Source organism: Sturnira hondurensis, unplaced genomic scaffold (genome assembly GCF_014824575.4).
Source record: "Sturnira hondurensis isolate 20B ecotype Veracruz unplaced genomic scaffold, ASM1482457v3 Scaffold0021490, whole genome shotgun sequence".
NCBI lineage: Eukaryota > Metazoa > Chordata > Mammalia > Chiroptera > Phyllostomidae > Sturnira > Sturnira hondurensis.
The window spans coordinates 143,784-167,610 of NW_028094121.1; the positions used below are offsets into that span (position 1 = coordinate 143,784).

A 23,827-nucleotide genomic window follows, 5' to 3' on the forward strand; every position below is an offset into this window, starting at 1 on the left:
CCAGCCCCCACCGCCCAAGGAGGTCCATTTGGACCATGGGACCTTGTTCCTGGTAGACAGAACAGACTGGAATCAGGGGGGGACCTGACCACACAGTCAGGGCTCCCTGGAGGGAAAAGATGAAATGGGCCAGACCAGATGGTCACACTTAGGAACGTGAACAGGGAAACATGGGGAAACATAACAGAAAAATGGAGGCAAAGGTCAACGTATGAAGGAGTCCAGCGATCGGAGCCCGTTCAAGCCTGTTCAAGTGACTGAACAGAGAAATTGAAGTCGCCAGCAGAACAAAGTGAAGCAAACTCAGATGGTTGTTAAGTTGTGTTAATTGTGAGCTATAAGAGTAAAAGTCCATGAGCTCCTGCTACTGGTGGTCCTAAGGGTTCCTACTGTTGAAGGGGGAAGTCCACCGACTTAGAATTGGTAAGAATTGGTTTATTAAAAGCACATTGCAGGATGCTGCTAAATATTCTACAATGTACAGCACAGCTTCCCACAGCAAAGAATTATCTGGCCCAAAGCAACAGCAGTACTGAAATTGAGAAACCCTGGGCTAAGCAAGGATTTCTTAAGTAAGACATAAAAGCTAGTCTACAGCCCTACCACCCTGAATGTGCCCAATCTCATCTGATCTCAGAAGCTAAGCAGGGTCGGGCCTGGCTAGTACTTGAATGGGATATAAGATACAAAAGTTAGCCCTGGCTGGTGTGGCTCAGTTGAGTGAGTGCTGGCCTGTGAGTCAAGAGGTCACTGGTTCAATTCCCAGTTGGGGCACATGCTTGGGTTGCAGGCTGGGTCCCCAGTTGGGGGTGCACAAAAGGCAACCACACATTGATGTTTCTCTCCCTCTCTTTCTCCCTCCCTTCCTCTCTGTCTAAGAATAAATAAGTAAAATCTTTTTTTAAAAAGACACAAATGTTAGAAAGCATAAAAGAAAATTTTTTTGATAAATTAGATTTTATAAAAATGAACAAAGTTTGCTCTTTGAAACATGCTGTAAAAAAAAAAAAACAAAATGCAAGGCCCAGCTAGATGAAAGCATTTGCAAAACATTTATCACATAAAGAACTTTTATCCAGAATATATAAAGAACTCTTACAACTTCAAGTAAGAAGACACCCAATTTCTTTAGCAAGAAGGCAGAAAATTTGAACAGACACTTCACCAAAGAAGATATGTGACTGACTGACTAATAAGCACACAGAAATATACTCGATATCATTAGTCCTTAAAGAAACGCAAACTTAAATCATAATGAAAGGCCACTACACGGCCACTAGAATGACTAAAACTCTTCAAACTGACCATGTCAACGTTGGCAAGGATGCGGGGCAACTGGGATTTCCACCCACTGCTGGTCAGGATGGAAAACTGCACAAAGCGATTGCAGAACAGGTCGGCAGTTTCAAACATAGAACTACCTGGCGGCTCCACGGTCCCACTCCTGCGGACGCACGCGGGCGGTAGCTGCGAGGAGAGGTGTTCACCCAGGGACTTGTAAGGGAATGTTCACAGCAACTTTACGCACAACAGCCCCAGACTGAACGTGACCCACATGCCGACTAACGGGTTAGCCCTCTGTGGTACCGCCGTGTGATGGCACTTCCTCAGCCACCCAAAGAAACAAACCGCTGTCACACACAAAACACGGGGGAGCATCGGGACCAGCGTGCCGGGTGGAGGAAGCCCAAACCGAACGAACGCGTAGAGTGTGATTCCACTTACCAGAAAGGTCGGGAAAATAAAAATCATAGTGACAGGTGGCGGATCAGTAGTTGGGGGCTGGGGGCAGGAGAGAGCGGGTGGGAGGAGGATTTGCCTCAAAGGGACTCAGAATCCTTTGGGAGTGACAGAAATGCTCCGTGTCTCAGCGTGGTGGAGGTCACGCGACTGTACACATTTGCCAAACTCATCACATTTTACACCCGAAACTGGTGCATGCTGCTGTGTGTAAACTGTACCTAAGTGAGGCCAAAATACAGGCTTCTTTTCAGACCTAAGACCACCCCCAAGACTGGCCTCATGGTCAGCAGAGGTGGAAGGACCTCATCACACTGAAGTAGAGACAAGCAACAGCCTGAGAAGTTGAGCCAGGCAGGAGAGAACGCATTTAGCACTTAAAGTATCAGCGTGTTTGTTTTTTTTATTTGAAAGGAGTTTAATACCATACCCTTGAAAGAGTTTACTGGTTTTTGTCCAGTAAATATACAGGTGATACATTGGGTTGGCCAAAAAGTTCATTTGGTTTCCCCCCACCCCGCAATGGCTCTAGTAGTGCTTAGTTGTCTTTAACTTTAAAACACTTTTGTTAGATTGTATTGTGACAGCTGTCATATCAGTGTACATTTAAAAACTTATCAAAATTGGTGAATTTTTGTGCAGCCATTTCAATATTGAAGAAGGAATAAAATAAGCAACATTTTTAGTGTTTTATGCTTTATTATTTCAAAAAAGGCAAAAACACAACTGAAATGCAAAACAAGTATTTGTGCAGTGTATGGAGAAGGTGCTGTGACTGATTGAACGTGTCAAAGGTGGTTCACGAAGTTTCTTGGTACTATTGGTATTTTGCCCAAGTAATTCTCTGCTGTGGGACTGCATGGGAAGATGTTCAGCAGCACCCCTGACCTCTACCCACTAGAAGCCAATAGCCGAAGATAGCTGACGTACTCAAAATATCCAAATCAAGAAAGTTATTGATGAAAATTTTTTAAATGTATTTTATTTTAGGGAAAAGAGTACAGACTTTTTGGCCAGCCCAGTAGTATTTGTCCATCAGAGATGGCTCATTAGAGATCTATAAAGAAGTCACAGAGTTTGTCTGGGGAATACGTCACTTAAGGATGCCTTCGTTACTTGATATTTTTAACATTAGAACCTGACGTGAAGTTCTGCGGATTAGAGATGGACTTCATTCCTCATCTGTAGTGGTGTTTTCCATGCAGACCTCCTGGGCCCACTGCGGTAGGTAGGGTCTTTGCAATAGTCCTGGCGTTTCCCTTCGTGCTCCGCACGTACAAGTGCATCTTACTGTTCTTGTAATGGCCCTCTGTACTGTTTCTTGCCACTAAAAACTCTTCACAGAAAAAAAACCGCCAGAAGTCAGGTTCTTGACTAAGGATTAAGCAAAGATTAAATGGAAAACCCAACTCATATGGTTCCTAGAACTGTGTGTAGCACAGAGCAAGGGGTCAGTATATACTGCTCAAATAAATACATAGATGAAAACAGGTTTCTTTTTAAGATTTTATTTCTTTTTAGAGAGAGGGGGAGGGAGGGAGCAAGAAAGGGAGAGAAACATCAGTGTGAGGGAAGAACATGGATTGGTTGCTTCTGGCAGGAGTCCTGACCTGAGGACCAAACCCAAACCCACAACTCCGACCGGAGATCAAACCCAAAACCCAGGCATGTGCCCTGACCGAGGATTGAACCAGCCACCTCTCACTTTGCAGGACCAAGTCCAACCCACTCAGCCGCACCGGTCAGGGCTAAATGAAAACTGGTTTAAACAAAAGGAATCTGTTCATTGGCTTCAGGTGGCTCAAATGATATCCCCAAGAATGGGGGTGGGGTCTTGCCCTCTCTCTGCTCCCATCGGTACAGTGTCAGCGGAAGGCTTCCCACCACCCACTGCCATCCTGCTCAAAGCCTCCCTATTAACCCCTATATTGTTATGTAAAAAGGAGTCTCCCTGGAGTAGCCACGGAAAAGACAGCCGCCTCTCTTTCTCAGGAATGCCAGAAAAAGTCTCTTTGCTTTTCACTGGCTCTGATTTGATTCAGAGACAAGCCTAGACAATGGCCATGGGTATATACCGATTGTCTTAAAACCTACCAGAACCTTTTCTTTCTTCCTTCCTTCCTCCCTCTCTCTCTCTCTCTCTCCCCACCCCCCCTTCAGAACCTACTGTTAGTGTTAGAGAGTGAGCTACTTCCGAGAGACACAGGAGAATGGGTGCTTGGTGGTAAGAAGTGAGAACTGCCACAGGAGTTTCAAGGTCCAGTGGAGAGTTCCAGGAAGGTGCCAGCTTACAATAAACAATGAAGAAGTTGAGTTGTGGTTTTGTTTTGTTTTGTTTTCTTAGATCAGGATAAAAAGGAAAAAACATAACACTGTGTGCCCTGCCCCCGCGCCACTTTTGAGAAGGTTGAACATACAAAAATCGTCTATCTAAAAGCTTTCTTCATAGTTTTCTCTATGAATCAGACAGTAAGATTACATATAAAGATGTAATGTTGTGGGGGAGAAAAACAAATTTTTAGCTACATTATTATATTATGGTAGTAAACATACTGTCTTCATAAGGATTAAAAAACATGGAAAATACAAAATCATTAGATGTGGTATTTGGTTGTACAGGGATTAATTAAAAGCAATTTGAAATTTGTTTGCCACAAATAACACAACGTTTGTGTAATCATAAGAACAAATCAGACCAGTCTGCCGTAGGTTGGGGATAAACATTGGGGCTGGGACTCAGGTGACATTTCCTTGGTGAAGTGACGTAAGATCTCCGAACTTCAGTTTCCTCATATGTAAAACAGAGTTTATAATAACCACACCGCCTCTCAGCTATTGCGAGGATGAAATGAAGAATTCCATGTGGTATGTAGCAGATGATACCTGGTGCGTGGGGACCACCCACCATGCCCTGGCCATGAGGAAGAGGACACAGGGGAGGAGTCATGTGAAAAGACCGGGCTGGCTGTGACGAGGCAGAGCCGCTGTCAGATTTCTCCAACAGCTTAATCGGGGTATGACTGACATACAATAAAGAGCACATGATAAAAATACACCATTAGAAAAGCTTTGACGTGTGTGTGCACACACCATAAACCAGCACCACTGCAAGATAGGAAACATATCTCTCACCCCCAAAAGTGGCTTACTCCCTTTGGTAACCAGCCCCTCCTTATTATCTCTCCATCACCACCTGTCCCAGTAACCATTACTCTGCTTTCGGGCGCTGTAGATTAGTTTGCATTTCCTAGAATGTCATGGAAATGGAATCATACACATTATGTACTGTTTGGGGGGGTTCTACTTCTTCCATTCATCTTTTTTTTGGCATTCTGCATGTATCGATAGCTTCTTTTTCATTGCTGAGTCGTACTCCATTGTATGAATATGTCCACTCACCCATGAATACGTGGGTTGTTTCCAATGTTGGGTTGGAACAAATATAGTTGCTATGAGCTTTCACTTACATCTTCAATTGGAAAGTTGTAATGTAAATATAGATCTTTACAAGAAACTTCTGGGCAGTAAATGTAGCATTTTGAGTGTGGGACTCCCCTGGAAAGGCGTGGGGGGACTGGGGGTCAGAATCAGAGGACTCTCACATGTCTACCCGCTTTCTCAAGCTCCTGCTCAGATCTTGGAGATCCGGGCTGGTATTTCAATGGGGCCCATCCCTGCTTAGAGACACCCTCTCCCCATGGCAGGGGTTCCCATACCTAGGTGGGCATCACAGTTTCTTGGGAAGCTTTAAACATAGATTTCCTGGGTCCCACCTGAGAATATTGCTTGGTGGGGCCACAAAATCTGTGGTTTTTAAAGTCCCTTGGGTGATTCTGCCATGTAGACAGGCATAGAAACTACCCACCTACTGGAGCTGGTTTAACCCCCAGGCAAAGCACTCTGACCCCTCTGCCATCTGGAACCAGTGCCCCAGGGCAGCCTCACACCTCGCCCTTCACCCCAAACATGCAGCCTCATGAAACTGCTCCACGGTCCCCAGACACACTCCAGCTCTTTCACTCCAGTTCCTCTCTCTAGCTTCTCCTTCCCCTACCAAGAGAACTTCCACACATCCTTCCAGGCCCAGAAAAAGCCACCTCCCTCAGGAAGCCCTCCACACTCTCCCTCCACTCAGCCAGGCAGAACTCTTGTCTCTTTCTTGTGAATCTCCCTGCTCTTCCCACTGCCTCTGTCAGAGGACCTGCCACTCTGCACAGTCATTACCCAGTAACGCCTGTGCCTGCCAGTCCGACCAGCGGCCTGTGGAGGCCTCCCAAGAACCCTCTGAGGTGGGTGAAGATGGTGGTGGCAGCAACGATGGACTGGGTGACAAGCCTGCAAGAAACCTCCGCATATGCTGCTGGGCCCCTGACTCCTCCCAACGGCTGGTGCGTGGGTACTGTCCTTACCAGGTCTGTCTGACAGATGAGGAAACTGAGGCCCAGAGGGGCAAATTCACCTACCTCAGTCACACTGAAAGTGGCAGAGCTGGGAGTAGCCAGGCAGGGCTCCAGATCTCAGGTCTTACCCACTGCACTTCGGGCCTTTTGCAGATGGAGACACTGAAGTGCAGGGAACCCTCTGCCCAGACTGACCGTTCTCATAGTCTAATTTGTACCTGGGAGCCTCTGATGCCCCAGCTCCACACTCCACATGGCTCTGGTTTCAACCTCCATCTAAGCCATCCTCAGGCCAAGCCCCTGTACTTTTTCCTTGGCCCTAGGACCTGGACTGTTTCCAATGCTTGGCTATTACAAATAGAGTTGCTATGAATATTCATGCACAAGTTTTTGTAATGCTTTCATTTCTCTTGGGTAAATAATTAAGAGAGGAATGCCTGGGTCACAACAAGGGTCACATTTCACTTTTTACCAAACTGCCAAACTGTTTTCCCGAAGTGGTGATACATTTGAACCTCCCACCAGCAGCCTCTGAGAGTTCCAGCTGCTCACCATCGTCCTAAATGCCTGGTGTGGTCAAGGCATCGTTATTTTGTGCGTCCTGATGAAGCCATGGCAGTAACGGCTTGTGGCTTGAATTTGCATTTCCCTAGTAACTATGATGTGGAGGCTTTTTTCACATCTATTAGCATCCATTCATTCTCTTTGGCGAAGCGTCTGCTCAAATCTTTGTTCATGTTCTAACTTGGCTGTTTGTTCGCTTTAGTGCTGACTTGTAGGATTTTTTGGTAAATTTTGCAAACAGGTCCCTTGTTAAATAGGTCATCTTTTTTTCTCCCAGTCTGTAGCTGTCTTCCCATTTTTTCACAACGTCTTTCTACGAGTAGTAAATTTTAATTCTGATAAAGTCAAATTGATCTATTTTTTTATGGACTGTGCCAACTGACCTTAGCAATATTTTATCATTTTCAGTGTATAGATCTTAAAATATATTTTGTCAGATTTATCCCTAAATATTTCATATTTCTGCTGACACTGAAATGTTTTAGAATTATGTCAGAATGTTTGTTGCTAGTGTATAGAAACATAATTGAGTTTTGTATATTCATCTCCCTAAACTCACTTATGAGTTCTGCTATCTTTTTTTGTAGATACCATAGGATTTTCTAGACAGGCAATCATGTCTATAAATGTGATTTCACTTCTTTCTTTCCAATCCTATTTGCCTTTTATTGTTTTTTGTTTGTTTTTGTTTTTAGTTTTTGCTTTATTGTGCAAACAGCTATTTGGCTCTTGAAGCTGTACCACAGTTTACTAAACAACTGGTTTTTTGTTTTGTTTTGTTTTCTCTTGTTTCTTTTTGCATAGTTTCTATAACTATGTTTTCCAGTTCACTAATCTTCTTTTCTGCAATATCTAATCTACCATTATTTCCGTCCACTGTAATTTCTATCTCAGACATTGCAGTCTCCATCTCTAGAAGTTTCTATTTGGATCTTATTAAAGTTTACAATGAAAAGCACCACTTTTTTGCCTTTTTTGTCTTAGCAATATCATGTCTCTACAGAGCGATCTCTCGCTGAACAGATGAAATGCATCCATTTTGGGGTTGCGCCCATCGACTCTGCCGTCTGCTCAGTGGGTGTCTAGCCCTCATTATAAGTGGTGCTTCCTGCTTCTTTCAGTGTCTAGTAATAGTTGATTAGGCCAGACACTGTGAATTTTACCTTTTTGAGTTCTGTAGACTTTTATATTTCCATAAATAACCTTGAGTTTTGTGCTGGACGTGATTAAATTACTTAGAAGCAGTTTGATCTTTTTGTCAGGCGGGGCCAAAGCTACATTTAGCACAGGATGACTTTTCCCCAGCCCTCAGCCAAGACCCTCCTTAGTGTGCTTACTGCTGCCCCTGGAGTTCTGAGCCTCGTCACCCTGGCTCTCGGGCTTTCTGGAATAAGCTCCCTTTCCCAGCCTTGTGTGAGTGCTGAGCACGCATCCCTCTTGTCTTTCTGAGTGGTTCTTCTTCCACACTCAAGGTGACTAATACAATATCTGGTTGATTTACACGCACCTGAATAGTGGAGAGGGGCCCTCTTCGGGTCTTCAGAGCTCTCTCTCCCGCGAACTCTAGCCTCTTGGGCCTCCCCAGGACTTTTAGCTGTTCCCTTAGCTCAGGGAGACAGCCAGGCTCTACTGAATGTCCCTGTTCCTGTGCCGTACCTGAGAACTTCCTCCGAGCGGTGAGTTCCGTCAATCACAGGGACTGGCCTATTTTTCTCCCTTTCTCTCTCTCAGTGGTCACTCTTTGCACGGTGCAATGTCTTGAGTGCCACATTTTTGTTTTTAGTTGTTTCAGATGGGAAGTAAATCTAGTTTTTGCTACTCCCTCTTCACCAGAAGCAGAAGTGCCTGTCATCAGAGTTGGCGCTGGGATTGGTCAGGAAGCGTCAGGGTTGGCTCCGCCCTGGCTGGGAGCCTTCCCTCCCTTACACCAGGCGGCACGCTAGGCCCCGGGGAAGGACTGATTCTACTGTGCCCTCCGCCTCTCAAACGCTGCATGCCAGCCAGCCAGGGCAGTGGCCAGGACGAGGAGGTAACAAGTGTATCCCATGGGAAGACAGAGCTGGGGTATCTCGTTATAACTTTGTCAACAAAATGATTCCCCTCTGAGATGCCAATGCCTTCACCTCCCCCAGCCGTCCTAGCTGGAGTCTCTGATAGCTCTGACCTCTTCTCCAGTGACTGACCTCACCTGCCCAGGGTCAAACAGGAATTAGCACCTGTGCCCTTCCCGCTGGCAACATTACCTAACAACAAGAGCAAAAACTTCCATTTTTGATCAGTTGCCATTCTCCAGATTCTGGGCCACTTAATAAGAATCTGAGGTCGGGGCTGGAGAAGGCAGGTAAAGTGACTCTCCTGAGGCCACACAGCTAGAAGGGGCAGAATCAGGAGGTGGCACCTACCTTCAGAGACCTGCTGTCTTGCCTGCCAGGAATGAGCCCTGAGAACTTTCTTACACTCTGGGTCCCATCTTTCGTTTTGGCCTGGGCTCCTGTTTCTAGTTCTGACTTGTGTCTGCCTCTGGGCCTAAAGCCTTCTCCAGAGTCTGCCCAGTTGTGGGTGATGGCATGATGGATGAGACATGCACAGGCTTTGTAATTAAACAGACCTAAGTTCAAGTCCTCCTTTCTAACTGCTACCTTGAGGGGTCACTTACTCTTGCTGAGCCACAGCATCACTTCTACAAAGTGGAGTGATGACGTTACTTCACAGGACTGGCATGAGGATCAAACGAGGTATCTAATAAGTGCTCGCTTCACACGGGTGTTTATACATGTTAGCAACGTAAATTCAGACCCAGCTCAGAGTGGTCTTGTCCTGTTTAACGAGATACTGGGCTGCTTTTCAGAGACAGCAAACCAACACTGCAAGCTGTGCAGCCAGTGCATGAGCAGAGGACAACACTTTGACCTCCAGCAGCACCAGTCTTTGCCCCTCCCCCCAGAACCAAAGGACCAGGACAAAGCCAGAACTTGAACCCCAGCACCCTTTCATAAGCCCAGAGCTCGCTTGTTGTCTGGGAAGACCTGGCGTTGGTGCTTCTTTACCATAAATGGCCAAATTCCAAAGCCCTCCAAGTAAAACTTACCCCACCGGTACTTCTGCATACCTGTTCCTCCTAGCCCCTTAGGGAAATACCCAATGCTAGCTCTGTGCAGTCATTCTGTCCCACCTAAGTGGGGTGGGGCAGGGGCCAAGAAACCCCTGTGAAGTTCATGGTCCTGGGACGCAGGTTCACTGAAACACTGAGACAGAATCAGAGGGCTATGGGGCACTTCCTGTCCCCCACGCCTCCACCAGCACATCACAAAGGTCCGTTTATGAAGTTCCTTCTACCCAGTGCATCATGCCCAGCTTTCAACAACAGCAACAACAACAAATTGCAGGGCATAGCGAAGCGCAAATACAGTTTGAGCAAGCACAGAATCAGGCAGCGGTGTTGGGATGTTCAGACTGGGAATTTAAAATGCCTATGATTAAAATGCTAAAGGCTCTAAAGGAAAAAGTGGACAACATGTAAGAACAGATGAGTGATGTGAGCAGAAATGACATTTCTAAGATCAAAAAGAAATGCCAGAGATAAAAATGTCTACGAAAATAAAAATGCCTTTGCTGGGCTCATACGTAAATTGGACGTGGCTGAGGAAAGAATCTCTGAGCTTGAGGGTATCTCAGTAGGAACTTCCAAAACTGAAAAGCAAAGAGAAAAGAAACCAATAGAAGGGGGGGGGGGCACAAAACGGCCTAGAACTGTGAAACAACTACGAAAGGTATAACCTACAGACTGTGAGTGCCCGAGAGAAGAAGTAAAAGGGACAGGAGCAATATTTGAGGGAGTAACCACTGAGAATTTCAGCCACATTAATGTCAGACACCGCACCTTAGACCAGAGAACATCAAGCAGGAGAAAAAGAAAAAAAAAGCTACACCTAAGCATACTGTATTAACTACAAATAATCAAAGATAAAAAAAAGTCTTGAAAGAAACCAGAGAACAAACACCTTATCTACAGGGGAGCAAAGATAAGAATTACAGCTGACCTTTCTTCAGAAACCATGTAAGCAAGAAGAGAATGAGTGAAATACTTGAAATGCTGAGAGGAAAACCTCACAGACTGGAATTCTGTACCCTGCAAAATGTCCTTCAAAGTGGAGGAGAACTGAAGACTATCTCAGATAAACAAGAATTGAAAGAATGTGTTGCCAGTAGACCTGTCTTGCAAGAAATGTCAAAAGAATTTCAGAGAGGAGCAAGATGATATAGATCAGAAACTCAGAGCCGCATCTGAAAGGGAAGAGTATTGGAGAAGGAATAAGTGAAGGGAAAATAAAAATTCTAAGTTCTTTTACTTGATCTGAGTAGGTAGGTTTTGTTCAAAACAACAGCCACAATGTATTTGATGATTATGACTTATGTATAAGTGAAATGAATGACAGCAATAATAAAGAGGATGCGAAGGAAGAACCAGAAATATTAGTATAAGGTCCTGCACTACTCTGAAGCAGAATAGTGTTAGTTGAAAGTGGACTTGGATGAATTGTAAATGCCTATTGCAAACTCTAGGGCAAGCACTAAAAAAAAGTTGTGAAAAGAGTATAATCGATAAGCTAAGAAAGGAGAGAAAATGGAATCATATCAAATGCTCAGGTAAGGCCTGGCTGGCATAGCTCAGTGGATTGAGTGCGGGCCTGCAAACCAAAGGATCACGGTTCGATTCCCGGTCAGGGCACATGCCTGGGTTGCAGGCCAATTCCCAGTGGGGGACACATGAGAGGCAACCATACATTGATGTTTCTCTCCCTCTCTCCTTCCCTTCCCCTCTAAAGATAAATAAATAAAATCTTTTAAAAAATGCTCAGGTAAAACCACAAAAAGCAGAAAAAGTGGAAGATGAGAACAGAAACAAAGAAAGGGCAATGAATTAAAAACGCAATAAGTATGGTAGATATTTATCCAACTATATCAATAATCACTTTAATATCGATGGTCTAAATGTACCAATTCAAAGACAGATCGTTGCTCTGACTGGTGTGGTTCAGTGGCTTGGACACTGTCCTGCAAACCAAAAGGTCACCAGTTCACTCCTGGTCGGGGAACACGGCTGGGTTGTAGTCCAAGTCCCTCACTGGAGATGTGCAAGAGGCAACTAATCAATGTTTCTCTTGCACATCCATGTTGCTCTTCCTCTCTTTCCCTCTCTCTGTAATACCGGGAGATTAGATGACACACTTCTGAATAACACATGGGCCAAAGAAGAAATCTCTTAGATTATTTGGAACTAAATGAAAATGAAATACAACTTACTCATGATTAAGGAATTGTGATTCGTGACTAATTCATGGTAGCCATCACCACTATCCTCGCCCTCTGGTTGCACCCCGGCCCCAATCGTATCTGAGCTCCCACGATTACCGTACATTGAACCACTCAGGTCCCAGCTCTTGGGTCTCGACTGTCATTGCTCTAAAATCCCACTCCACCTGCATTATGACAGGTGCGAAAGAAAGTTAAGAGCCTCCTTATCTGAAGCATTTGTATGGGCAACTGACGGGAGCCCCCAGTGGAACGAACGCTTCACCTGGTGAGAGCGTTGAAGGAGAGGCCGCCCGTATCAGCAGGGTGAGCAGCAGCGGCCAGCGTGTTGTGGAAGAGACGTCTGTGGAAGAGAAATCATTTCTCCTTAAGCTAAATTATTCCAAGAGTCTTGTTTTTAAGATTTTTTATTTTAATGTTCTGTAAGTCTCAGGGTATATATTTTTTTAAGATTTGATTTATTCAGTTTTAGAAAGAGGGGAAGGGAGGGAGAAAGAGAGAGACATTTCAATGTGTGGTTACCTCTTACACACCCCCCACTAGGGACCTGGCCTGCAACCCAGGCATGTGTCCTGACTGGGAATCAAACCGGTGACCCTTTGGGTTCACTGGCCAGCACTCAATCCATTGAGTCACACTAGCCAGGGGAGTCTCAGGTTTTATAAGTGGTACTAATTATGCTGATGTATACAAAAATTACTACATAATCATATGGCCCCTTCCTCCTGGGGAGAGAAAGGGCTTTCTTTGTAGGGAAAATGCTTAGAGGAGGGCTTTGAGTGAGTTCTGACAGAGAGCCTGGGCGCCTGGAGGGCCAGCTGGGAGTGGGAGGGGACAAGGGTGGGGAGAGACTCATCATGTCGGGCAGGGGGAGCACATGCCCCGTTATCCATCTAGATGCCAGCAGGCTGTGCTCCACAAGATGTGATCTTTCTCTGGAACATTACAAAACCTCTGCACTATTTAGTCTCAGGAATGCCTGGGAGGAGTGGTTTTATTTTTTATTTTGTATAAGGAATCCAGACCAGGGTTTGAGTTTCATTACATTCAAGTCAATGTGGTTCAGGACAAAGCCAGCATGCTTGGCTGGAGGCGGCGGTGAAGAGGGTGATCCGGATCCCCTGGCATTTAGCAGGCATCTCTGGGACAAAGCAGGCCACTCCTCTGTGGTGGTGCAGGCACTGAGGTGTCCTGCAGCACCTAGTGGGGCTGCACTCACAGCAGAGCTCCTGTGAATGGCTCTCCCTAGAGGCACACAGGACACAGCCTGAGCCACTGAATGTGACAGCCCCGCCCGGAGGCACTAGAAGAAATTTTACCACCACCTGAAGGGTCAGGGAGGCCCCTAATTAATATTCAAGCTCTATGTTTTATTTAGGTTCTATGTATAAGGTTTAAGATCCTAGGGTTCTATGACCGTATACTTATCTGACTCCAAGAATCTAAGAGTATAATAAGGTTTTAGAATTCTAAGGCAGCAACCACCCCCACCCCCAAAGATAATGTTCTTCTGTTACCACATGCCAGACACTGTACATGTATTATCTCCATTCATTCTTTTTTTCCAAAAACTTTATTTATTTTCAGAGAGAGAGCGGGAGGGAGGGAGAACGAGAGGGAGGGGAGCATCGATGTGTGAGAGAAGCAACTGGTTGCCTCTCACACGCCCCCGACTGGGGACCTGGTCCACCACCCAGGCATGTGCCCCGACTGGGAATCAAACTGGTGACCTTTTGGTTCTCAGACTGGCACTCAATCCACTGTGCCACACCATCCAGAGCTATCTCCATTAATTCTTAAACCCTATGAGATACACATTAGTGTCTCCATTTTGCAGATGTCGAAACTGAGGCACAGATCACTAAGTCATCAATCCAAAGTTACAAGGGCAGGAGCAAAACCGGGAATCCTGATAATGGACCTCTGTCTCTCCACCCTCTGCTGCGGCATTCCTATAAGCATCCCTCCCTACTCACTGAGCCCTCACAACCCTGTGGCCTACGAGCGGTCCTTCTTTCCAGGTCAGGGGTCTACAAAACAGAACTGAGATCCGAGGTGTGCTGTGCTGAGCCATATTGAACTGTGCTGTGCTGTGTTCTAACAGAATGTGTTGTGTGGGAAATGTTTGTCTCTACTGTTCTGTGAACCTTCTAGGACAAGGACTGAATCTGATTCAACCGTGTAAATCCAGCTCTCAGTCCAGAGACTGGAAAACTGTAAAATAAATGTGTATTGTATGGGTGACGGATTGGCCAAATAGGCTCTGGCCAGCCAGCACTAGGGTCCATGTGCTCCAGTTCATCATCTTGTGATTGTATTCTGATGGGGCCTGGCGAGGGGGGCACACTCCCAAAGGCACCTGGAAAGGTGAAGCCCAGTTCGTCCGCACAGGATAACCCGATGCAGACTTTGGGTGCCCAGGTCAGGAGCAGGGGGTAACTAGAATCTAGTTGAGGAGCCCAAGGGGAGTACCAACTGAGAGGGCAAGAAAATAGCCTAGGTGCCCCCTGCCGCCCATATTCACAGTTGGCTGTACCGGGTGGTCCGGGACATAACGACGTTGGAACCAGGAGTCCCCTGCTCCTTACCCTGCAGCTTCTTCTCCCTCTGGGACCAGGGCTCCATCTGACACCCCGCTTGGCTCATGGGAACTCTTTTCCAGGGCTGAACCTTGCCCTGATTCCTGTGTTTGTCTGCGGTCCTTTGGTGGACCTCCTGTCTCTAGACACAGACCCAGCGGCATATGCTGACCTTAAGTCTGATCAAGTCCAAAGCCCAGGAATTCCTGAAGTTCTTGGAGTTCCTGCCTGCCTCAGACTCTCTTTGACATGGAAATGCCCAGCTGCCCCAAGTGGGGCCAGCTCTACAGCCCATCTGCCCTATACCCACCTTTGCTCTTATACCCAGAGGTGCCCTATTCCTGCTTAGCAACCTGCTCCTGCCCTAGATTAGGCTTGGCTTCCCTACCTGGACTATGCCTGGTCCTCTTACTGGCTGCTTGGCCTGACCTCTCCTTCTCTAGTCCACTCCCCCAGAGCAACTCCTATACATCATTGTAAGATGCAGACTGCAACCCTTCCCTGTTCACAATCCTCCAATAGCTCCCCATTGCCCACAGCAGAAAGTTCTAGTTCCTTGGCCAGCGTTCAAGGCCCTTCGTGGACTGCCATTGTGACCTCCACTCCTGCTGTCCTTTGGACATTCCCGGCGGCCCAGCCATTGCAGACTCTTCTCACTCTTCCTTCACACTTGCTGTCCTCACGGCTTGACGTGCTCTCCTCAAGTTCCTACTCCCTCATCAAGAATCAGCTTTCCCTGGTTCCACTGTGGGTTTATAGCACTCCATGCACAACACTGTGGTGATGATAATCACATTGTATTGGTGGTGTCTCTGAGTTTGTTTCCCACCCAGCTGAGAGTTCCATATGAGGCCCTTCTGCCTATAGCTTCGTCCTCAGTGTCCAGCACATCATACCTACATGTTGAATGAATGAATGAAGTGAATGATTAGCAATGAGTGAGTGCAACAAGGAAATCCATAACACCCACACTGGTGTGGGCGGTGTTGGAGTGGGCAACAGGTCACAGTAAAGTAGGAGATCAGGAGCATGAAGACACAAGGAGACAGCTCCAAGAGCAAGGCCAGGAAGTTGGCACAACGGGTCCCAGCCCCATCTCTCTGTGTGGCTCTGTCCTTTACCAGAGCTGTGTACTCTGAAATCTCTGGAATTTCTGTAATCCCTGTCATTTCCTCCTGTTTGTTATTTCTGCTACCCCTGTGAGGAAATGCTCCTTGACCCTGCCCTGGGAAGAGTTGCTTAGGCCTTAGCCAAGGTTGTTGCCTTCTTTGGGGGCGGAGGTGGAAGGACAGTTCGTGCCTACCTGCACAGTTCATGCCTACCCTGGGCACCAGGGTCCTCCTGGCAGGGGCACCCCGAGGAGTGCCTGGCAGCCATGGGCCCTGGAGGTTGGATGCATGGGCCCTGCTGCTACCACTGTCTAAGGCCTCTGGGTGGGCTTCCTGTCCTGGCTTTCTTGTACTTAGCCATATTCCTGATGACAAAGCACTCCATGCTCAGCCGGCTGGGAGAGCCAGATCTGACAAAGGGTTTTGTAAGGGGTGTAGAGTGTCTGCTTTATTCATTACTGTACCTCCAGGACCCAAGCTCACGCCCTGCACCTGGTGGAGGAGCTCAGAAGCTGTTGGTTGGATGAATGAATGGATAGATGGGTGGACAGATAGATGAATGGACAGACAGATGGATGGATGGAATGGTGGAAGGCTGCTCTTCCTGGGGACGGAGAGCTATAGAGAGGTAGCATCTCCAGGGGCCAGCCCTGCTGGCAGATGTGATCACCAGAGTGTGGGACTCCCCTGGAAAGGCGTGGGGGGCTGGGGGTCAGAATCAGAGGACTCTCACATGTCTACCCACTTTCTCAGGCTCCTGCTCAGATCTTGGAGATCTGGGCTGGTATTTCAATGGGGCCCATCCCTGCTTAGAGACACCCTCTCCCCATGGCAGGGGTTCCCATACCTAGGTGGGCATCACAGTTTCTTGGGAAGCTTTAAACATAGATTTCCTGGGTCCCACCTGAGAATATTGCTTGGTGGGGCCACAGAATCTGTGTTTTTTAAAGTCCCTTGGGTGATTCTGCCATGTAGACAGGCATAGAAACTACCCACCTACTGGAGCTGGTTTAACCCCCAGGCAAAGCACTCTGACCCCTCTGCCATCTGGAACCAGTGCCCCAGGGCAGCCTCACACCTCGCCCTTCACCCCAAACATGCAGCCTCATGAAACTGCTCCACGGTCCCCAGACACACTCCAGCTCTTTCACTCCAGTTCCTCTCTCTAGCTTCTCCTTCCCCTACCAAGAGAACTTCCACACATCCTTCCAGGCCCAGAAAAAGCCACCTCCCTCAGGAAGCCCTCCACACTCTCCCTCCACTCAGCCAGGCAGAACTCTTGTCTCTTTCTTGTGAATCTCCCTGCTCTTCCCACTGCCTCTGTCAGAGGACCTGCCACTCTGCACAGTCATTACCCAGTAACGCCTGTGCCTGCCAGTCCGACCAGCGGCCTGTGGAGGCCTCCCAAGAACCCTCTGAGGTGGGTGAAGATGGTGGTGGCAGCAACGATGGACTGGGTGACAAGCCTGCAAGAAACCTCCGCATATGCTGCTGGGCCCCTGACTCCTCCCAACGGCTGGTGCGTGGGTACTGTCCTTACCAGGTCTGTCTGACAGATGAGGAAACTGAGGCCCAGAGGGGCAAATTCACCTACCTCAGTCACGCTGAAAGTGGCAGAGCTGGGAGTAACCAGGCAGGGCTCCAGATCTCAGGTCTTACCCACTGCACTTTGGTCCTTTTGCAGATGGAGACACTGAAGTGCAGGGAACCCTCTGCCCAGACTGACCGTTCTCATAGTCTAATTTGTACCTGGGAGCCTCTGATCCCCCAGCTCCACACCCCACATGGCCGTTCTTTAAACCTCTCTCTAAATAACCCCCAGGCCAAGGTCCATTCCTAGCCTGCTCTAGGCTCCTTTCCTTTTTCCACAGTCCCCCAGAGACCTGCCCTCCCTTCTTCCTGACCTGGTCTGCCCTCTGATCTCACTCCCACCCATTCTGCCCCACCTTGAGTTCCCTGGAAGAAACACCCAGCCCTTACTCGGCCAAAACTCGGCTGACAGGCAGCAGTCCAGCATCAGTGGCTGGCTTTCCTCCCTCATGTCCCCATCCAGCATTCCTGGCTGAACAAGCTGCCGTGGTGGAGGGAGCAAACCTCCTCCTCCCCCCGAGCCTCAGTTTTCCCAACTGTAAGGCCGAGAATGGCTCTGCCCTGGCTGCCATCTAGGGCTGAGAGAAGGCTCTGATGATCACTGGGTAAGAAGCTCTGTAAACGCTGGTGGTCCAGCCCTGAGCACCTCACTTCTGGGCTCTGATTAAGACGGTGGGAATCCAAGTCATCCTGGAACCAAGCTCTGCCATCTGGCACCTGGCTTAACCTGCCTGTGCCCCAACCGCTCATCTGAAGAGCAGGACCTCGACAGGACCTTTCATACATAGGATCATTGTGAGACTGACTGCAACAAGGGGCAGATGCATATGAAGGGAACCCAGCGCTTTCTAGCTCCATTAACAAATGGGAGCATTAGTGAAGGGCCTCTGTTGAGAGAGTGGACTAAAGCAGAATTGTAGCTGTGGAATCAGGCACCTATCCTCAGCACCGAGAATAGCTCTAAGTAGCCATCCAGTTGGGTGATAGCAGATTTTATACATTGTGCTGTCATTGCAGACATTCTTTTACTTATAAGTAGCAGAGCTGCCCTGGCTTGTGCAGCTTGGTGGATTGAGTGCCAGACTGGGAACCGAAGAGTTGCTGGTTTGATTCCCAGTTGGGGCACATGCCTGGGTTGTGAGCCATGTCCCCAGTAGGAGGTACATGAAAGGCAACCACACATTGAGGGTTCTCTCCCTCTCTTTCTCCTTCCCTTCCCCTCTGTCTAAAATAAATAAATAAAATATTTTATAAAAAAAGGAGTCTCAGAGCTTTTTAACATGTCCTTTTCTCGTCCAACCCTTTACAAAGCCTGCAAAGGAGTTTGCATGGGCTTTGTTTCCACACTCGCCTGAGTTCATTTCCAAGTCTACTACCTGTTTGCTGTGTGACCTTGGGTAAGTTATTCTCCTTCTCTGGTCCTCACTTTGCCTCATCTGTGAAGTGGGCAGGATACCCACTTGGAAGGGTCCTGTGAGGATCACAAGTGTCAGACATAGAGGAAATACATGATAATTTTAACAGCTCTACCACCCCCATACTCTAGAGGAAGAAACTGAGCCTCAGGAAGGCTTCATTGCTTCTTTCACAGCTAGTAAGAAGCAGAGCTGACTCTGAGTCCAGGACTCCCACTTCCACACAGGAAGGTAGCCCCCATTCATGAGTTCTTGAGGCCATAAGGAATGGCTCTGGCTGCTCAAAGACAAGGACTCTCTCAGGGTCCCATTTTGTGTACCTCTCCTTACAATTCTCATCAGTCATAGCTGACCAGGTCCGGACCTCAGCACCAGGGGATCAGAGGGCACAGGACCAGAGTCAAGGTAAACATAGTGAGCATGGGAGGTGGGGCCTCGTGCCCATTGGAAAACCCTCAGACACAGGACAGGACAGCAGAGGGTTTGTCCCAATAAAGTGCACTGAGAGGACACAATGACCTCATCTCCACAGCCGGAAGTTCAGCCATCAGTGTAATGGGTATGAAATGAGGTTCAGAATGGGGTATAGACTGAGAAGCCCCTAGGAATATGGAAAATAGGGGAAAAAATCCCAAAACTTCCACAGCCATAGCTGGTGGAAAAAGAAGCAGAGCAGGACCACTGAGAGTTACTTTGCATATTAATAACAGTTGGTCAGTGTTATAATTATGTTAAATACCTATGCTGCCAGGGAGATGGGCAGAAAGGCAGAAGATACCAGAGGACTGGCAGATGTGGCCCATTGTGGGAGGAGTCAGAAGTGGGGTTACAGAGAAGGCGCCATGATTTAAACTAGGCACAGCCGTCATTCTTGCTCTGTGCTTCGCCACGCAGCAAGCAGTAGTGCAAGAAGAGACATGCTGTCTGTAATAGGGAATTTTTGCCATGCGGTTGGTAGAAGGGAGAAGTAAACAAGCAGCTGTGTAGTTTATAGTGAGGAAGGAGGCCGTGTGGCCTGGACTAATAAGAAAGGAGGTGCTGCTGCTGGATCGTGCCTGCTCCAGCTGACTTCAGAGCTGCAGAGGACTTCCTTGCAAGAAGATCCTGTCCTGCTGAACCTGGATTTTACCTGGACTATTAAGATCTGTGTTTTTCCTGAGTTTCACCATGATCCAGAGTAACATGGTACATGCTTTTCTGGACCATTCTACAGAGGCTGATGGCAATGTGTTCCAGATTCTGTACAAATAAGGACATGAGAAAGTTTGGGGGATGTATTTGGCTAGTAGCCTGGTGGAGAGCATGGAAAGTGCTGGGTCTCTTGGAAAAATAGGGCTCAGAGTATGAAGTACTGTAACCCCCCTTAAGGTTGGAATATTATAAATAAAGTTCTGCTCCTTCCAGCATTAATTGTTGGGTCATTCACCAAGGCGTCACATGGACGGGCCACAGTCTGCTTGGTAACAGTTTTGGTGACCCAGATGGGACTAAAGGAACCTGTACTCAGGTTCCAGCCACATGGGGCAGATTGACTCCTGGAGCATACCTGTGGGGACTTACCAATCTCAGGGAAATTCCCTGCACCCAGCCCAAAGTGCCAGTCACCAGAAATGCCAGAATGGTATAAAGGAGCTGGTTTGGAGAGGAAGGGAACTCCTAGGCTCTGTGAGCCAAGCCTACATACATGTTGGAGCTCAGACAGTAAGCCACATGGATGTGCCGCCATTCTGGGTAAAATGGAGGAGTCACATGAGTGCTCTACCATGGAGGATGGGTTGTGCATGGGTGCCACTATCTTGTGAATGGTATGTGACTGTTCTGCCAGTTTGGGAGTGGCACATGGCTGTTTCGCCATTTTGGATAATGGGTCACATGAGAGCGCCACCATCTTGGAAGTGGACAAGATGGTGGACTAGGTGCACTTTTCATGCACTTTTCATGCACTTTTCATGTGTTGTGTGTTGCTGCTGTGTGGGCACTGTACCAGTCAGGCTCTCTGTGCAACTGGTTCTGACAGGGTGGCTCTGGTTCTGAAGGCTGTGAACTGGGGTCCAAGGGCGACCCTCTGAGTTACAGGGTGTTTGCAAGGTCTGAGCTTCAGAAAGCTGCAGGATGTCTCTGCAGATGGAGAGACTTTTAGTGGAAGATACATGTGCCTATAAAACTAGGGACTTTTAGCTGCCAGTATAGTCCACTTCCCAGAGTGGAAAAGAACAAGGATTGAAGGTCGATGGTTAAATCTGAATGGGTAAAGATGTACAGAAAGTTTGTTAATGTTACAGAAGGCCTATGGTAAGTTGTAAAGATAAATGGAAAGATTATGAAAGTTTTAAACCTGAAGGAAAGAAAACCTCAGCTCTTGGATGTTGTTCTTCTTTGTTTGCTTGCTTTCTGATCTTATGGGGATATGGTTTTAACTTTGCTGTCTTGGGTGCAACAGGAATCCCCTGTCTCTGCTTTTTGGCCAGTAAGACCTAGGAAAGGTCGCCTGTAACCAGTTAGGGGACATACCTTTACCACACAGGACCCAGGAAGGGTCATTCAGGGCTGATGAGTATGCCACCCTGGGACAAGAGAGCATGTCTCTGCCAAGAGACCACGTGGTGAGAGGGCATGTCTCTGCCAGAAGACCAGTGGACACACTGGTGGGTGAGAGAGTGCCTCTATCGACGAGTATTTTGGCCATACGGGGCTAGGAAAGCTCACCCGTGTAACTGGTTAGTAGGACCTGTGGACCTATAATCCAAAGCTGGTTGTAGTCCCCTTTCTTCTTTTGGGACTCTGTCTTTGCTTTAAATTTTGCTCTGTATCTGCTCTGAAAAGGAAATTGAGATTTTCCAAGGACAGTTAAAACTTCATACTATGTAAGAAAGTGGACAAGGGAAAGTATAGGACATGGAAATGAAGAAGGTAGCAGAAGTTTGCACAAACTTTGGAAAGGAGTTGTATGGTTTTAGTAATGGAAGGAATAATGTGTAGAAAGGCAATTTCAAAGGACAGGGATTTTCCTTCATACTTTGTATTTTTCTCCCTACCTGATCCCTCCAGAATTCAGTATTCTGAAGGAACAAGTGATGGAACGTGGGTGCTTTGCATAAAACCAACAAGACCAGTGGTTAATGGAAGTTTTGTCAACCAAATCTGAACGAATGTCATGCCTGCAGGAGGTGTGTCTGCGCTCTGGATGTCACCAGAAAGCCCTGAGGAACTGGGATTGACTTTCGAAGCCAGTGAAAGCCCATGGAAAAAGGCTGATGCCTCCGTTGGTTGTGGGGCTCATATTGGTCTTTTCAGGGAGGGAACGAAGGTTGTCAAAAGAACTAAGGCACAGTGGAAACCTCAAGGACTTGAGTGACGCAGGTGACCTAGGCGGGCCAGATGGCAGTGTCTGGCTCAGCTTCTGTGCCCTGAAGGGCAGACTAAAAAGTCAATTTAAAGGTTTCTTGTGTGAGTTCCAGCACAGCAGACTTAAATATGATATGTGATCAATGGCTGCTCTTGGTGTGTTTATGCAAACAAGCGGGCAAAAACGTTACCGGTCTGCTTGGTACAATGGAGGCTGTTCTCCCTTTTTACAGTCTGAAGTCGGTGGGCTGAGCGACATTGCACCACACTGCCCTTGTCCCTGCTGATTTCTTAGGGCTGCTTCTGAGCGAAAGACAAGACCTCTTCTCCAGCATTTGCCTCTGGGAGACTTACTGTTAGTGGTCTCCCTTTTGAAGACGATGATGAGATACCAGTTTTCATTTACCCAATTGATGAAGTCTAAGGAGATAAACATACCCAGTATTGGCCAGAGGATTGTGAAAAGGGTGGGTTTCTTTACAGCTGGTAGCATTGCAATGTGTACTATGGTTTTGAAGAATGATTTGGTAAAGTCTTAAAGATGCCCTTGTCCTTTGATCCTGTTGTCTTTCTCCTCCAAGGGCCTGTACCGAGTTCTTGGTACAAAGTCCATCTTCACGGAGTTTGTAACTGCCCCCAAATGAAAGCTCCCTAAATATTCATCAATAATAAATTGCTTAAATCAATGATGGACAATTACCCAGCCATTAAAATTCGGGCTGGGAGGAATATTTACTCACAAAGAAAATGCTCATTATAGATTAAGAAACGAAGCAAGTAACATCCAGAGTGACGTGCACTGACGCAAGCAGGCTTGTTGCGTTTTGCCACGTCAGGGCTTGTCCTCTTGGAATGTTCCCCCTTGGATGCCGCTGCCGTGGAGCTGGAGACAGAGGGGGATGCGACACCACACAGAGAGAATGGTCCCAGCCACGGATCCTGCTGAATGCAACCGTGTCAGTAAAGAACCTCAGCGGTGCCATCAGGAGCAAAACTGCCCCAGACTGTAAGAAATAATACATCATTGCTGTTTAAAGCCACGATGTTTTGGGGTAGTTACTCCACAGCAATAGATGGCGGAACCCCCCACTGTTTGCACTTGCCTGATTCAGAGCATTCAGAGAACAGGAGAACAAGACGCACCTGTCTGAGCAGACTGCCCTGTTCTGCACTTTTGGAAGGCAGGGCCTGGGGGGACCCCAATTATCAAGTCTTTGTCACTGGCCAGTCATTGTGCAGCTTTTACAGACTGTCACATACTGGGTGCTTAATAAATAGTCACTGAATAAGGGAATAAATGCCTTAGTTAACACTCGGCAGCCCTGTGAGGTAAGAGTTATTGTTTTATCATAACTCAATTGATAGTCATTAGAGAAAAAATCAGAAAAATGTAGATATTAAAAAAGGAGAAAGTCAAAGTTATCCCCAATTCCACTACCCATAATTTCAATGATCATTTAGCATACGCATATGCATAGAAATTTAATTATATTACATACAAATATTTGCTTTTTAAAATGTGATCAATGTACTGTTGATAACCTGCTTTTTTTTCTCATTCAAAACAGTCTTGACTTTCTTTTCATGTCAATGTGTGTATATTTCTATTCAACGTTTTTAAAGGTTTTATTTATTTATTTTTAGAGAGAGGGGAAGGGAAAGAAAGAGGGAGAGGAACATCAATGTGTGGTGGCCTCTCGCACACCCTCCACTGGGGACCCAGTCCGCAGCACAGGCAAGGGCCCCGACTGGGAACCGAATCAGCGACCTTT

General features: G+C 47.2%; 1 long non-coding RNA gene across 2 annotated transcripts in view; it reads right to left on the reverse strand.

Annotated features, from left to right (window-relative positions):
- Positions 1–6,447, reverse strand: part of LOC118977658 (uncharacterized) — a 51,382-nt gene extending 44,935 nt beyond the window's left edge. For both annotated transcript variants that reach the window (XR_005064578.1, XR_005064577.1), the window contains exon 1: positions 6,204–6,447. This is a non-coding gene — a long non-coding RNA (uncharacterized LOC118977658). The remainder of the gene's footprint in view (positions 1–6,203) is intronic.
- Between the last annotated feature and the right edge of the window lie 17,380 nt (positions 6,448–23,827).